Source organism: Heliangelus exortis, chromosome 12, assembly GCF_036169615.1.
Source record: "Heliangelus exortis chromosome 12, bHelExo1.hap1, whole genome shotgun sequence".
Lineage (NCBI taxonomy): Eukaryota > Metazoa > Chordata > Aves > Apodiformes > Trochilidae > Heliangelus > Heliangelus exortis.
In genome coordinates, this window is record NC_092433.1 from 2,790,931 (window position 1) to 2,804,768 (window position 13,838).

The 13,838-nt window shown below is 40.6% G+C and overlaps 1 protein-coding gene and 1 long non-coding RNA gene across 4 annotated transcripts in view; one reads left to right on the forward strand and one right to left on the reverse strand.

Annotated features, from left to right (window-relative positions):
* The window catches only part of LOC139801378 (uncharacterized), a 73,302-nt gene extending 72,593 nt beyond the window's left edge, over positions 1-709 (reverse strand). For 2 of the 3 annotated variants that reach the window (XR_011728181.1, XR_011728180.1), the window contains exon 1: positions 184-526. This is a non-coding gene — a long non-coding RNA (uncharacterized lncRNA). The other variant, XR_011728182.1, reaches the window with a different exon arrangement.
* A 6-nt stretch (positions 710-715) lies between these two features.
* The window catches only part of PPARG (peroxisome proliferator activated receptor gamma), a 59,364-nt gene continuing 46,241 nt past the window's right edge, over positions 716-13,838 (forward strand). The window contains exon 1 of the mRNA XM_071755464.1: positions 716-837. The gene's annotated coding sequence lies outside the window, so the exon portion shown is untranslated. The remainder of the gene's footprint in view (positions 838-13,838) is intronic.

The window sequence follows — 13,838 nt, forward strand, 5'->3', positions numbered from 1 at the left end:
AAGAATCAGAGGGTGAAACGGAGGAGGTGACATGCTTGTTTGAACTTGCTCTCTTGAGACTTACCAAACACAGCCTATACCATCTCCCTCTGCATTCTTGGGAGGGGGAGGACCGGAGGGATATCTTAAACGTGAGGGGGAAGTAAAAAAATTTAAAAAATTAAAAAAAAAAAAAAAATTTACCTCAGTTACTGCTAAGAATCTTTTCAGAAAAGCCTGTGCTCCTGTCAGTGGGACACAACCTGACGTGAGGTGACCAAAGCAACTACAGGCAGCGCAGAGGAGTTAGCTGGAGAAGGGGAATGCAGAAGAGAAAGCAGTTAGCAGCCGCGAAATCTGAATTTTCAGGCGCAGGAGATTACAGAGAGCAGAGATCAAACTCCAAGCCCACACTGGGGCCCGCGCTCTGCCCTCAGGTACGCGCTGCCAGTTTCCCTCCGCGGGCGCGGACCCGGCGGGAACTGACCGGGATGAAGGGGGAAGGAAGGGGAAGCAGCAGCAGCACCACCTCCTCCTTCTTCTTCTCCTCCTCACCGTCCCGTTCCCGCTCCTCGTCCAGCTCTTCCCCGACCCCCCCGTCTCCCGCCGCCGCCCCCCGTACCTCAGCCCCGGCTCCCGCCGCCCCGCCCTCCCCCTCACACCCCCTCAGCAGCGCTGCCGCGGCCCCAGCCCCGCGCGCCGCTCCCGCCACTGCGCTCGTCCCTCAGCGGCGGCCGTGAGGGGAGGAGGCGGTGCCCGGCCCGGGGAGGCGGTGCCTGGCGGGGAGGACGGACCGAGCGGGGGAGTTTATCCCACCAGAAGGGAACAATTTCTCCCGCTGAGACTTGACAGCGCCAGGTCAGTGCGGGCTACGGGGAAGGAAGGGGGGGTGGCGGGGGAAGCTTCCCTCGAGGTGAGGGGGGTGGCGGAGGCTCAGAGCAGAGCGAGGCGCGCGGCTGAGGGAGACATGGCAGGGGGTGTGCGTGTCAGGGCAGCCTCTGCCCAGAGAAGGACTCCTGGGGGCTGTCGGGGCCCGGCGCTGAACCCCGGGGTGGGGAGAGGGTTGAGCTCCCCCCACTCCCCGGGCCGGGGTAGGCGGCCGGGGATGCTCGGGGTGTCGGGGAGGGAAAGGTGGCGGTGCGGGAGCGGGGGGCGGGGTCTGAGGGCTTCTCCCGGAGCGGAGGGGAGAAGCGGAGTGTTTGGGGAGTGCGAGGAACGGCCCTGAGGGGAGAGGGTCTGCCGGGACAGGCTGGGGCTGCCCGCGGGGGCTGCGTGGGTGCGGAGAGAGGCTGAGGCTGCTCCGCGGAGAGGCGGGGGGGAGGGGGGGACCGGAGGACCCCCTGGGTGCGGGCTCCAGGTGCTCCAGCCCGGCAGAGCGTGCGTGCGGGGCAGGGGCCGGGCCGGAGGAGCTGCGGGTCGGGGCTGCGCTGCAGCCCTGGCCGGAGGAGGATGCTGAGGGGAGAGCAGCGCGCCGGAGGGGGAGATCTCCTCCTCTCCAGAGGTGGAGGGGATGGGGCTGTGTGTTCCCGGGGCCTGGGGGGACACAGGGACACAGGGGAAGGAGCGGAGAGGGCGGCAGCGCTGGTGCTCACCTGGCTCGGTCACTCAATGAATGAACAGACTTTTTTTTTTTTTTTTTTTTTTTTTTTTCTTTTCCCCTTTAATTTCTCAACCGCAGAAAGTCGGGGGAGCCTTTCTGAGCCTGCAACAACTGAGATGCTATGTTGAAATGTGTTATGTCTTGATGGCATGCCTCAGGTTTGCAGGGAGCGTTTTGTAATCTTCCCGGTGTCATTTCTCTCCGGGGTATTCTACAACTGGAGAGTGCAAGTTCCTGCGGTGTTGTAACTTTGTGGCACTGTGTCCACATGACGAGACAGTGCTGACTGAACAGTGATGTATTTCTGGACATCAGTGATGTCAGACTGGTCTTTATGCTGGTGAAAAGCGCAGGAAATTCTCTGTTTCTTCACGTAATTTGGTTACTCTAGAGGTTACTCTAAGCCGAAAGAATCAATGATAATTATCCTTGAAATAACGAGGGTTGTGGGCTAGCCTTGTATTTGGGGCTTGCTGCCCCATTTCTGAGCAAGGTTTTGGTATAGAATGTGATAGTACTGTTACATTTGAAAACGAGCGTTTGAAACTCGGGAAAAAAAAAAAATTCTGGTGCCAATTACTCCATAATTTAATCAGTAATTTACCTTTTAAAAGGTTACTGTGATTTTGTTACTAGTTAACTAAAAACTCCCGGCGTACAACAAGTAGCTGTGACACGATACTCCACGCTCTCCTTCGAAAAGAAGTTTCACGTGTTGTGCGTCCCTCAATATCAGAATTTTTTGCATGAAGTTGTATGTTTAACATCAGTATTCTCTTTGGCTCCCCCCCCCTCCCCTCCACCCCCCCAAAAAAAAAAAAAAAAAAAAGCTGCAAGAATCACTTAGAGATTTAATTATAAGATTATAAGAAATCACTCCTAGCAGTGTGCTAAGCATGTGGTACAATATAAGCATGGACTTGTCAGAGGGGGAGAGGGAGCTGAAAAAATAATTGGCATGGACTTTGAATGGTAACCAATCAGAAATATAATTTAAACATCTTTTTACACAGGAAGCTTTTGAATTTGATTGTTTTTAAGCATCAGTTTTGCAAAGTTAACTGCTAGTGGTTCAGAGCTTATATATCTGGAAACAGCCTTAAGATAGTAGGCATTTCATAGAGATTTTCCCAGTGTCACGTTCCTGGATAATAGAATTTATTAAACATAATCTTTCAATGAAACTTCCATTACAGCACAGAATATGCAAATCATTCTTTTTCTTCTGATATGAGTTTATATTCCGTATAATAAGCTATCACCAAAAAACAAACGTGACAAAATATTATAATTTAAGTGAAGGATATTTAAGCTGTGCCCTATAACCTTCTTTATGATACTGATAAAAACACCCACTATCAGCGCTGCTTCTAAATCTGACTCTTCTGTGAATTTTTTGAAATAACCATAATCCTATTTCTAAGTTAATAAAACAAATTTAGACCCAGCTTCAATTACTGTCAGTATAATTTTCTACCATTAGAAATGGCTAATAAAATAAAGTTTGCAAGAAGTTATACTGTAAAAATGAGAAAAAGTTTAGAAGTAGAACAAAAACTTTGCCTTGTGCAAAGCTGGACTAAATAATGAAAAGTGTACTTTGCGATTTTTTTTTTTTTTTTTTTTTTTTACCTTGATTACTGAGGTCTTCTTTTGTTGTTTTTGTTGTTTTCATGGTTTTGTTTTGTTTTTTTAAGTAGAATCTGTTCGGAATGGTGTTGAATATATTCACTGGTCATTATTTTTCTAGCCTGATTGTGAATCACTAGTTGTGGCTATTTGATACTCAGGATTTGAGTTTCTGTTACCAGCTTTTGTCACCAGAATTATTCCCGAATGGCATAAACTAAAACAGTTCCCAGAGTAGCTACTGAAGAGAAATTAAAATTCAATTATAAATTCTCTGTGCTAGGCTCTTTGCAAATCACAGATGCAATACTTTCCATTAGTTATTGCTACTAGTTTCCTTTTTTTTAGTCACTGATAGACTTACTGCATCTAGCATTATATTAGATGTTGAGTGCTAATTATTCCATTCTGTATTTCCATAATGCTGTTTATTTTTTTAACAGCAGGGGTCTGTTTTTCAGCTACTTCATACCAAATGCTCTTTGTCTGTCAACTTTTTGTGGACTAACAAAAGAAAATGTTAGAAATAAGTCCAAGCAAGAGAGCATTGTTATACTCTGTTATACTCCAGTCCTACATATCCATGCCACAAACAGAGGTTGGGTCTTCCCATTAACGGGTCAGTTCTTAAAGATTTCATGTAACTGTTAGAGAACTTGTAAAATATCTCCTCCAAAACCCCTTTCATTTCTCCTGTGGAGGCTTTTCTAAGACAGAATGAAAAATTCAAGAGCCATAAGATTTGTCTTGAGATCTTTAGATTCAGAGGAATATGAAAGGTAAACTGATTCCTACATTAAATGATAAACCTCTTACACCTTTCTCGTCTGTTCCAACCTCCCCCCTGCTTTTTTTCCATGAAGCATAGTCTGTCTTTTTTCAATTGGGATTTTTTTTAAAAAATGAGGAATAGCCCATCTTTCTTCAGTTGTGCTTTCTTTGAGGTTCCAGTGGCAAAGTATATAGAAAATGCATGTGCTAAGCACACTGTCACCCTACTACTAGCACCTGTAGTGAGTAGGGCTTGGGCTCCTTTCACATCTTGCAGGTGTAAGGAGATAGGAAAGAGAAAATACATGTGGCAACCATAGGAGAGACTGAGTTTCTACTTCACCACCAGGTCTTCTGCAACATGGATTTCTTTTTGCCGGCTGCTCCGAAGATGTCAGCTCTTCTCACACCACAAGACAAATATACAACTAAATTTTTCGCAGCCTTTTGTTCTTTTAGTTAAGACCAAACAAATAAAAAAATCCAAACCAGCCTTTTGCAGCCTTCATATCTGAAGATTCTCGCAGAACTTAAGTCAATTTGATCAGGTTCGCGTTTTTCTCCCACTCCACCCACACCTTCCATTATATTAATCGGCCTGTTCAGCCTCCTAAACCACTCTATAAAATTGAACTAAATAGTTACATCATTCTCCAATTAAAGTTCATGATACGTGCACTATATAGATATATTTTAATTACCTGTGTTGCACCTAGCAGCCTAGGCAAGACTGGGGCCATCTTGTTACTCACTCATGTGAAGAGCTTGTTCCTATCCTTAATACCAAATGATCTGTGACATGAGAATGCTAATAGGTACAAATTTACAAGTTAGCAGTTGGATTGATGAAAAAAATGTAATTTAAAATTTCAGTGTGTCCATTTATGCTTACAACAGTAATAGATTCTTACAGCAGCAATAGATTGTAATGTACATCGTAACATAGAAAGAAGTTAGGTTATATGTGTGATAACATCCACAAATGTACAGGGGGAAAAGGAAAACAATCCTCAACTTCTAAGCAGGACCCTACTTGGTAAATACAGCTGGTTTTATTTTGCAGTTTCGTTAGATTTCACTGCAAATAGAAAAACTCTGCTGCTTAGAAGGGGAAGATGAAGAACCACCTCAAACGCCGGCTTCAGAATTTCTGAACTCAACTAGCAGATGATGCTTTGTGGACTTGCATAAGCCACCCCTTTCCCTCATGACTAAGCAGATCACCTCCACGCTATGCAGCCTGCACATTCAGGACAAAGTCTATGAATTCAAGTCTATGAATCCCAAAGTCTACTCTGCTGGTTGATAATTAGCAATTTAAAAAACACAAAAAGCTTGCGTAGCTTTGCGTATGTATGTTCAGGCACAAGTATGCCTGATGACTGTTAGGATGAACATATATGTGTGGTTATGTGGATGCCTGTAGAGGGGATATGTATGTTTAGGTCATGTATTAACCTCGTGCCATAGCATGAGTTTCTGATTATAAAGTTGAAAAGCTGTATCTGAAGCATCTGAGAACACAGTGTCATAAATACTGGATAAAACCCCGGCAGACAGCTATACAGAACACCTCACGGCATCAAAAAAAGATGAGGTTGGTTTATTGGAAGATGCACAGAGTCTAGAAAAAAAAAAAAAAAAAAGCCCTCAGCTGTGTTCAGGTCAGTGGCAGGGCTGCTGTTTCGGGAGGGTCAGGTTTGCAGCTTGTTTGCAGTGGTGGAAATGTTGTCCTAGGCAGGGCTTGCTCCCATGCGACTGCTCTAGGAGTCAGCCTGTGGTTTTAGTATACTGAAAGTGTAGGCTCTGACTCCAAATGAACTGCTGTTTGCTCAGTGAGACTAAATGCCTGGAATCAAATAACTAGATTTAGATTATTTAGATTAAATAACCAATACAGATTATAGCTAAAGACCTACACTTTTTTTTCTTTCAATTCTTTAAGAAACGCCAGTGTAACAGGAGTAGCCTGTTCATCAGCCTTTTATTCTGGAGTTCATTGCGACCCATTTCTTAATATACTTTAATTCTAAACAAAATGCTAACATTTTGAGTCAATAATTCATTGCGGCTGGTATTATTATTTTATTCTAGAACTTCAAATTACCCATGAGTTCTCATTCTGGTCTTATAGCAGTTACTATGGGAGGAAAATACACTTCGTGTTGTTTTACGGGTTTCTGGAATTTCATGAGCTCTGTGGGGACTCATGTCCTTCCTCCTTGTCACAAATCTGATTGTGACATGTATCAGATTCTCTTTTGCCATAATCCTCTATTTTTTTACCAGAGACTTCCAGCTACAAGTTCTCTAATTTACCTGTCTGTATATGTAAAAACCTAACAGCATGTGCCAGAAATAGGCACACAGAATAAGTGAGAGTGATGGAAGTTTTCTTACTGCACCTTGTGGGGTTTTTTTCCTGCTGAGTTTAAGCAAATTACTTTTCAGAGAATTCTGTATTTGCACGAAGTAGCCCTGCCCAGAATTATGATCTTGTCTTGAACTTTTTACACAACATATGATTACACCACATTGCATAAAATAGGATTTTATATTATAATATTGAATTATGGGTCCATAGTACTTGTGTGTTTGTTTAGATTTATTGAACAGAGATGTTGTGTAACCTCTGTAACTATTCATGGCTGTGTAGCAGCAGTTTGGGAGACTGAGAGGCTTTGAACCTAGGTTGCTATCTATATAGAGATAGAATGATGTACATTTCCAGTATTTATTCTGGGGGAATATGTTAATATTGCTGTGAAGTAAGTTCTCAGTCATGGTAGTTTGAACCATGTGTCAGACTACCAAAAGAGTCACTCTGTTACACCAAAAAAAGGAACTAAGAGAAGAAAAATGTTAATTACAGGCTTTAACACTCACACCAGTATCTTCTAGTAGGGGTGGTCAGAAAAACAGGTTTTACTACCTAGACCTGGTGCTTTGTGGTGCTATCTAATATGGGGTCTTGAGGAAAAATGCAGCCACTTCTATTTACTGCATTTCATAATGTACATATTTCCTCGTGATAGGTTTAGGTACTGACTTTTTATGCCTACAGTAAATAAAAGTGGAGAGTTTATCCTTTTATCTTGAATGTGTTTTACTTGGAGTTACTGTTCACTGTTCCCTACAGTGGTTTTTCAGCTACAGAATTTTATGCTGAATCTCAGTTTCTTCTCTGAGTAGAAGTACATTATAATGTGGTACAGTGTTAAATTGATTTTTAATGCTACCTAAGAATGTAAAAAAAATAGGAAGCCAAATTTTATTTTCAGTTACACCCAGAGAAATCTATAGATGAGCCAGTACAGAAGTATGGGAGGGCAAAAGGTTGCTTTATTTACACACAATTTTATCTGTATCCTCTAACCTTATTCAGGCCCATGTTTAATTGAATCATGAGGAATTTTGAAGAGGCCACAGGCTGAGGTTCTCATTACCTCCAGGAGGATGAAAAATAATTTTATCTGCTGCTTGCTTTCTATCTTGTAGTCTGCCTGTTACAAAGTTCTCCTGTTAACCTAGTGGTGTAGCTATTCCTCTGATCTGCTGAACTAAACCACTGGCAGTGGGTGCATTCACTTCTCTGAGGCACTGAAATTCTGTGAGGATTTTACTGTATTTCTTCTCTATCATCACTCCTGCCTGCCATTATTTGCACTTAAACTGGAAATGGAGATGCCTCCTTTGTGCATGAAGGCTCGTTAGTTATTTGATTTTTTAAAATTATTAGAAACAATAAGAAAAGTGGGCTAGTTTTAATTTCTTGTAAATGCCCCACAGTGACTGTCACCATAAAAAGAGTTTGACAAACATATTGTGAGGCACTCAATATAAAGGTGCCTTGAGGGGGGTCGAGTTTTGCCTAGAATATTACTAAGCAGAATGGAAACAAAAGTTCTGCAAGAATGCTTTCACTTTCAGAATTTCCAGCTGTTGCTGAAGATGGTTTGAGATGATAAACAAGATGACACTTTAAGCTTTATTTAGAACAAAAGGATTTTGCATTAAGTCAGTTTTCTGAATGAAATAAGCACCACTAAAAAGTTAGGGTTTGTTTGTTTGTTTTGGGTTTTGGTTTTTTTTGTTTTTGTTTTTGGGTGGGTTTTTTTTTTACATTTATACTGAAGCTGTCACCAGAATTCCTAAACTGGCCTGGAGGAAGTTATTTAGTAAAGATCTCAGCTAAGCATGAGTAGTTACAATTAACTACAGAATCAGTTTCAAAATTAGTAGTCTGAATTTGTTATGACAGGTCCTGGATTTACTATAGGAAACAGGCATTTATTAATTACTCCAAAAGGCTCATGTTTTAATCCTGATGTTAAAGTAGTTATCATTACCAAGATAAGGCAAAATGATTTCCAAAAATCCTGTGGACAACTAATTAACAGTGTCTAGCTTGGTGTTTGCTGTAGGTTGTTTTTTTTTTTTTGCTTCTTTGGATGTTCAGAAGTGCTACTGCAAGCAAATTCCATCCTTGCTTTCCACGATGAGCTTGCCAGCTGCTCTTGGTTCTGTTTTGCAAGCTTCTCAGAGTGTTTGCTGGGATGTGAGCTTGCCAATTGTCTCGAATTGGTTAATTGTTCTTGTGGTGCAGAGGAGAACATTATGGCATGATGAATAAGAGACCCAAGAGGGTTCCTTTGCACACTTTCCTTTGGGCACTGCCCAAAGACTTGTTCTTTGGGTCCACCTCGTGATCAGCCTGGTTAACTTTACCCTCTTAAATTGGGTGAGGTGGATATTTATTGTGTTCCCAATATCTTGTTTAGTTTGGGGTTTTCTACAGTAGTTTGATACCCCAGCACTTCATCTGAAATCTACAACTGAAAGCCTAAAGCACTCCTTTAGGATTTCCTAAGGCTAGGAAGGACAAGACATCAGGTTATGCAAGTTTCTTTCTGACAGAGGTAACGAAATTTAAGGAATTCTTTACGTAGACCAGGGTTATAATTTATTAAGAAATAGTTCTTACAGCATAGTTGACATCAGCAGGAATTCTTGACAGTGCTTGAAGAGGTACTGGGAAACCCTTCAGTATCAAGACATTTTCCTCCAGCAAACAAGATATTTTTTTCTCCAGCAAAGATCTCTTCTTGTAGACACCTTTTCCTTATAATTTTTGGCAAGGAAAATCTTATTTCGAAAATAGAATGTTAGAAAAACAAAGATGTGTTTGAGGGAAGATATATTTTAATTTATTAAAAAATCCCAAACACATTGCATGGTAATGCCATAGTTCATATTAACTCTTCCCATTATGAAATAAGTGCATATGTAAATGGTCTGTCAGTGTTTTCATTCTTCTGTGTAATGGAACATGGTATCTGTCAGATTTTTAATGAGTCACAGTTTTGTTAAGAAAGGCAATTTTTATGCAAGAATTACATACAGTCCAGCAGCCCTCTGAGCAGTACACAATATGCTGTTTCATCCTTCGTGATGTAACACTGAGGATGTGGAAGTCATGTGAGTTTCTTGCCATTCTTTTTTCAGTCACCAGGGTGCCAGTTTGAGTAGGTGAGAGATCAGAAAAAAAAGCTGCTTTTTATCTATTTCGTCAGTTCTGGCTTTAAAAGAGAAAAATATTATCAACAGTGCTCTGCTTCTTTACAAACAACAATATCCATAAAATAAAATTTGTGCAGAACAGGTGGAGTAATGTGCAATGTTAAGATATGCCCTGGCTTTGAAATGTTGTGAAATAGCTAGAGTATCTCTAATCTTAGTAGAGGCTACTGGTGTTCAGTACAATTAGATTAATTGCAGCAGTGGATTAAGACAGGCATCTAAGGCAGCCAGTGTGGGACTTGGAGGCCCAGGAGAGCAGAAAGTTGGGAAGAAAGTTATCTACAATGAGTAGCAGGAAAGGAAATTTAATTTATTAATTAAAGGAAATTTCGAAGGAAGGCAGTGGGAATATTGGCTAAGTCTCTTTTATTTATTTATTTATCCCTTTTCATGTTTTTCAAATAAGATATTAAAAAGCAGGGAAATTCTTTAAAAGTACAGCTGTTTGAATATCTTTTGCAAAGTTTGACGTTTATTGTTGGAACCTTCTTGATTTTGAATTCTTCTTTCTGGTCTCTTATGAGATTTTCAGCTTTTCTTGGTTTAAGATATGCTGACAATGCCATAACGTGGTCTTCCACTGTATTTTGGCATTCCTGCTCATTGTTCTTTTGCTGCCCAAGTTTGTTCTGTTTTTTAAATCTAGTCTTATTTATTACTCCTTTGAGAACAGGAACTGTCTGATATGCTAACAGCAAGTGACAGCTTTCCTGTCACTAAGGACAGGAGAACAGGGAGTGAATATTGGAGGCTGAGGTAAGTTTAGAATAACAATAACTTTTACCTACACTAAATTTGATATACTGTAGTGTGACTCCATTCTCTGACGCAGGCTCTGCAACAGATTCCTGTCTCCTCCCCCGTGCACTTCCAGGAAGGCACAGCACAATGTTATTCAGCATGTGGCAATTTGGAATTTCTGCTGAAGCTTGACCCTTAGGTAGCAGAGTAACTCTGTTGTTGTCACTGATGGGCTTTGAACCTCCTAATAATGTCAGAATTAATGAATTGAAATTTAGAGCCAAGGCCTACAATACATTGGTAGGTGTGAAAACAGTGGCAGACAGCAGGGCCATCTCTCCTCTTCCTCCCCAGAGCTGCATTTTGAAGGGAAGAATAAAAGGAGGAAAAGGTTTGAGGTGAACAAGGCAAGAGACCCAGCAAAAGGGGGAGAGTCAAAGGAGTGAGAAACTTTAACTGTCCTGGAAGGAAAGAAGAAAAAAAGCAAGGAGGAAGAAGAAACTGATTTGCCAGATGCAGTTGCCACTTTCCTGACAATTGCTCCAGGAAAGGCTAATAAATGTAGTAATTACACTTAGCAGTTACTCTGGGGGAGGAAGGAATTCTTTGGGCTTTAGACCTGTATGAGTGATAGAGTGCTCATTTAGCTATGAATATGGAAATTAAATAAAGACAATGTAGGCTAAACACTAAATAGCACTGTTTTCTGGTTCCAGCAACTGATATAAACTGCTGTCTAGCTCCTCAAAGAAAGCACCTTCTGAATAAGAATTTCTGACATGAAATTGGAGAATCTACAGCAAAGATGAGCATTGCTTTGGGTAGAGATACTGACAGGCCCCCCAGGAGTTTCCTGCCTTTATCTTCTCTGAGCCATTATTTATAACAGGTTCCCTTAGGCCCCCTGATGATACTCTCAGAGCAGGAGATGAGAAAGACAGTAAGCAGCTTCCAGTTTGCTCCAGAATTGCCATTTTATACTGGGGACTTTTGAAGCCACAAAATATTTCTTCTGTTTTCATGTGCCACAAAGACAGAGAGGCAAATACCTCTGACAGGTGCCAGTTATACAGGAATCAGATCATTATTCTTCCTTTGTCTGCCTGGGGAATCAAGAACGTAACTTAGAGAATCTTAGAGATTTCCATCCCTTCAGTTTCTTTTTTGTGCAGTTACAGTATTTCATTAAAATGAAGTGTGAGCTTGGGAAAAGTATTTCTGTACACTCTCTGGTAGGGCTCAGTAGATCAGTGTGCAAGGCAAACACCTGATCAGTGAGATTCATGAGACTTCTAGGATTTTATGCTCATTTCTACTGCCACTGAATGTCTGCAGAGCTGCATCCTTTCCTTTCCTGAAAGAGTACCTGCTACAGCACTGCCAGCTTGCAGGCAGAAAGACCACATTTAGGAGCAAAAGCTGATAAAAAATTAAGGAAATCCAAAACCCTGAAGTAATTATATTCCCTTATTTCAGAGAAGTTGAATTCAGCTCAATGTCTAGATCCATACCAGTTAATTTAAAAGTGGTGTAACTTGGGCACAGGCTCAGGATTGTTGAACAGTTACATTCTTAGGATTGTCCCTGCTCTATCCAGTTTTACTCAGCCAAGTAACAGCCATTCCAATATTTTTCCAGAAATACTTTGGGAGTTAGTGTGGGCCACGGACCATTTGCAACAGCCCGTTTAGGTATTGCTTAATTTAAGGTATTTTTATATATAATTTTAGGTATTGCCACCCAGGTTCGATGACTATGGGAGTTTGATAGTGTGAGTGGAACAAACATGGCCAGGGTGAGAGCCCTGGTTTGTTAATAGAGCTGAAAATGAAGAAGTTTAAATGCCTCTCAGATTTGTTATAATTTCATTTTTAAGTTTCTTCCTCCCTATGGACCAAGATGAGCTGTGCTTTAATGTTCCATTCGTAGATTGCTGGTTCTAAACCCAAATAAATGATTAATTTATAATTGGGAGATCTTAAGTTTGAAAACTTATGGCATACAAGAACAAAATGGAAGTTGTATATCTCAAAACAGAGGTCGTGGAGCATTGCCATTTTATGAAAGACTAAAATTACTTATATAGATTTTTCTTATGTTTTCTGTCAATTTGGCTGTCATATAAATAAAGAAAGGGACGTATAACAAAGACTTTAGATATTCTCCTAATTTTTTTAGGAGAATCCTGGTGAAGGATCAGTTTTTTATTGGAGTTTGTGTTACTTAATGGCAAAATTCTCTTTCTAATTATACCTCTGATCTGTTAATAAAGTACTTGTATACGACATAGTCTTCACTCTGAAAAACACCAAAAATATTACGATCTTTTTACTCTCCTCCTGTCTGTTCCAAGAGCCACAGATAACTAACATTGTAACTCACCTTTAAAGAATACATTACAACTTGTTTGCTCTGAAAATTCCTTTTGGCTCGAGTGAAAGTACACAGTGCAAACAAAGTTCTGAAGTGTGTACACAAGGTGTGAGAGGAGATGCTTCTACTTGTGTATAACTTTATGGGTCTGATCCTCCAGGGAAGCCAGTGCAGTCTGACCTTTATGTTCCCCAACCCATTGATCTGAATGGGATTGCAGATGAATATTAGGGTCAAATCAGACTGAATTTTCCCTAATTTGTGTCAACACATAAGCCAAGATGGGGTTTTTTTTGTTGATTTGTTTTGTTTTGTTTTAATGAAATAGAAAGCAGAGAACTGTAAGATCTAAACAGATGAAGAAGACCTGGGGATTTGAGAGCTAAAATACTAAAATGTGGCCACTTTTTCCTCCTTTTTTGCTGTAGGAGTTGATATTTTGACTGATCAAATCAGCTGTGTCAATATCAGCTCAATTACAGCAGCAGAAATCACCATGCTTTGTTCAGACTTAACAAAAATGCAGCAAGAACCTAATACAGGTGATAAGACAGATGAAGCATTCAAGGAGAAATAGAGCACGTTATAGAATTTTTCAAGAGGATGAGGGACTAACAAATAAAAGTAGGAAAAATCAGGGAGAAAAAGTGCAATATCAGATGAAAATTGTGATATTTTAATGTCAAAGGAGTGGCAGTCTCAGAAACAGCATGTAGAGAAGGAACTTCTGTTTACTTTTGGAAGAAGGAAATTGTCCTGAATATGGAAAACTAGAAATGGGGGAAAGCAATTCATGGAAATCATTTATACTGGAAAAATACCCTAGGGCTCCTGGATCTTTTGCATTATTCTTAATTAAAAAGTAATTTTAAAATTGTTTTGTTTTTAAAGACAAACCTCTGTCATTTTTAACCCACCCCAAACTGGAGTCAGTCAGCACTTTGCATCCCCAGCCCACCTCAGTGTTATGGGGAAAAGCCATCCAGAAGTTCAAAGTTCTGTAAGATCACTTCCTGTGACCTCTGTCTTTAAGGGATATTCCTTCACATTTTCTTAGCAAAAACATGAATTAAACCATAAAAAAGCAGCTATCTGGTGTGTCAAATCAAATAGAATTTATCAAACCTAAATTATTTGACATAAAGGTAGGAGTAGCACAGAAAGA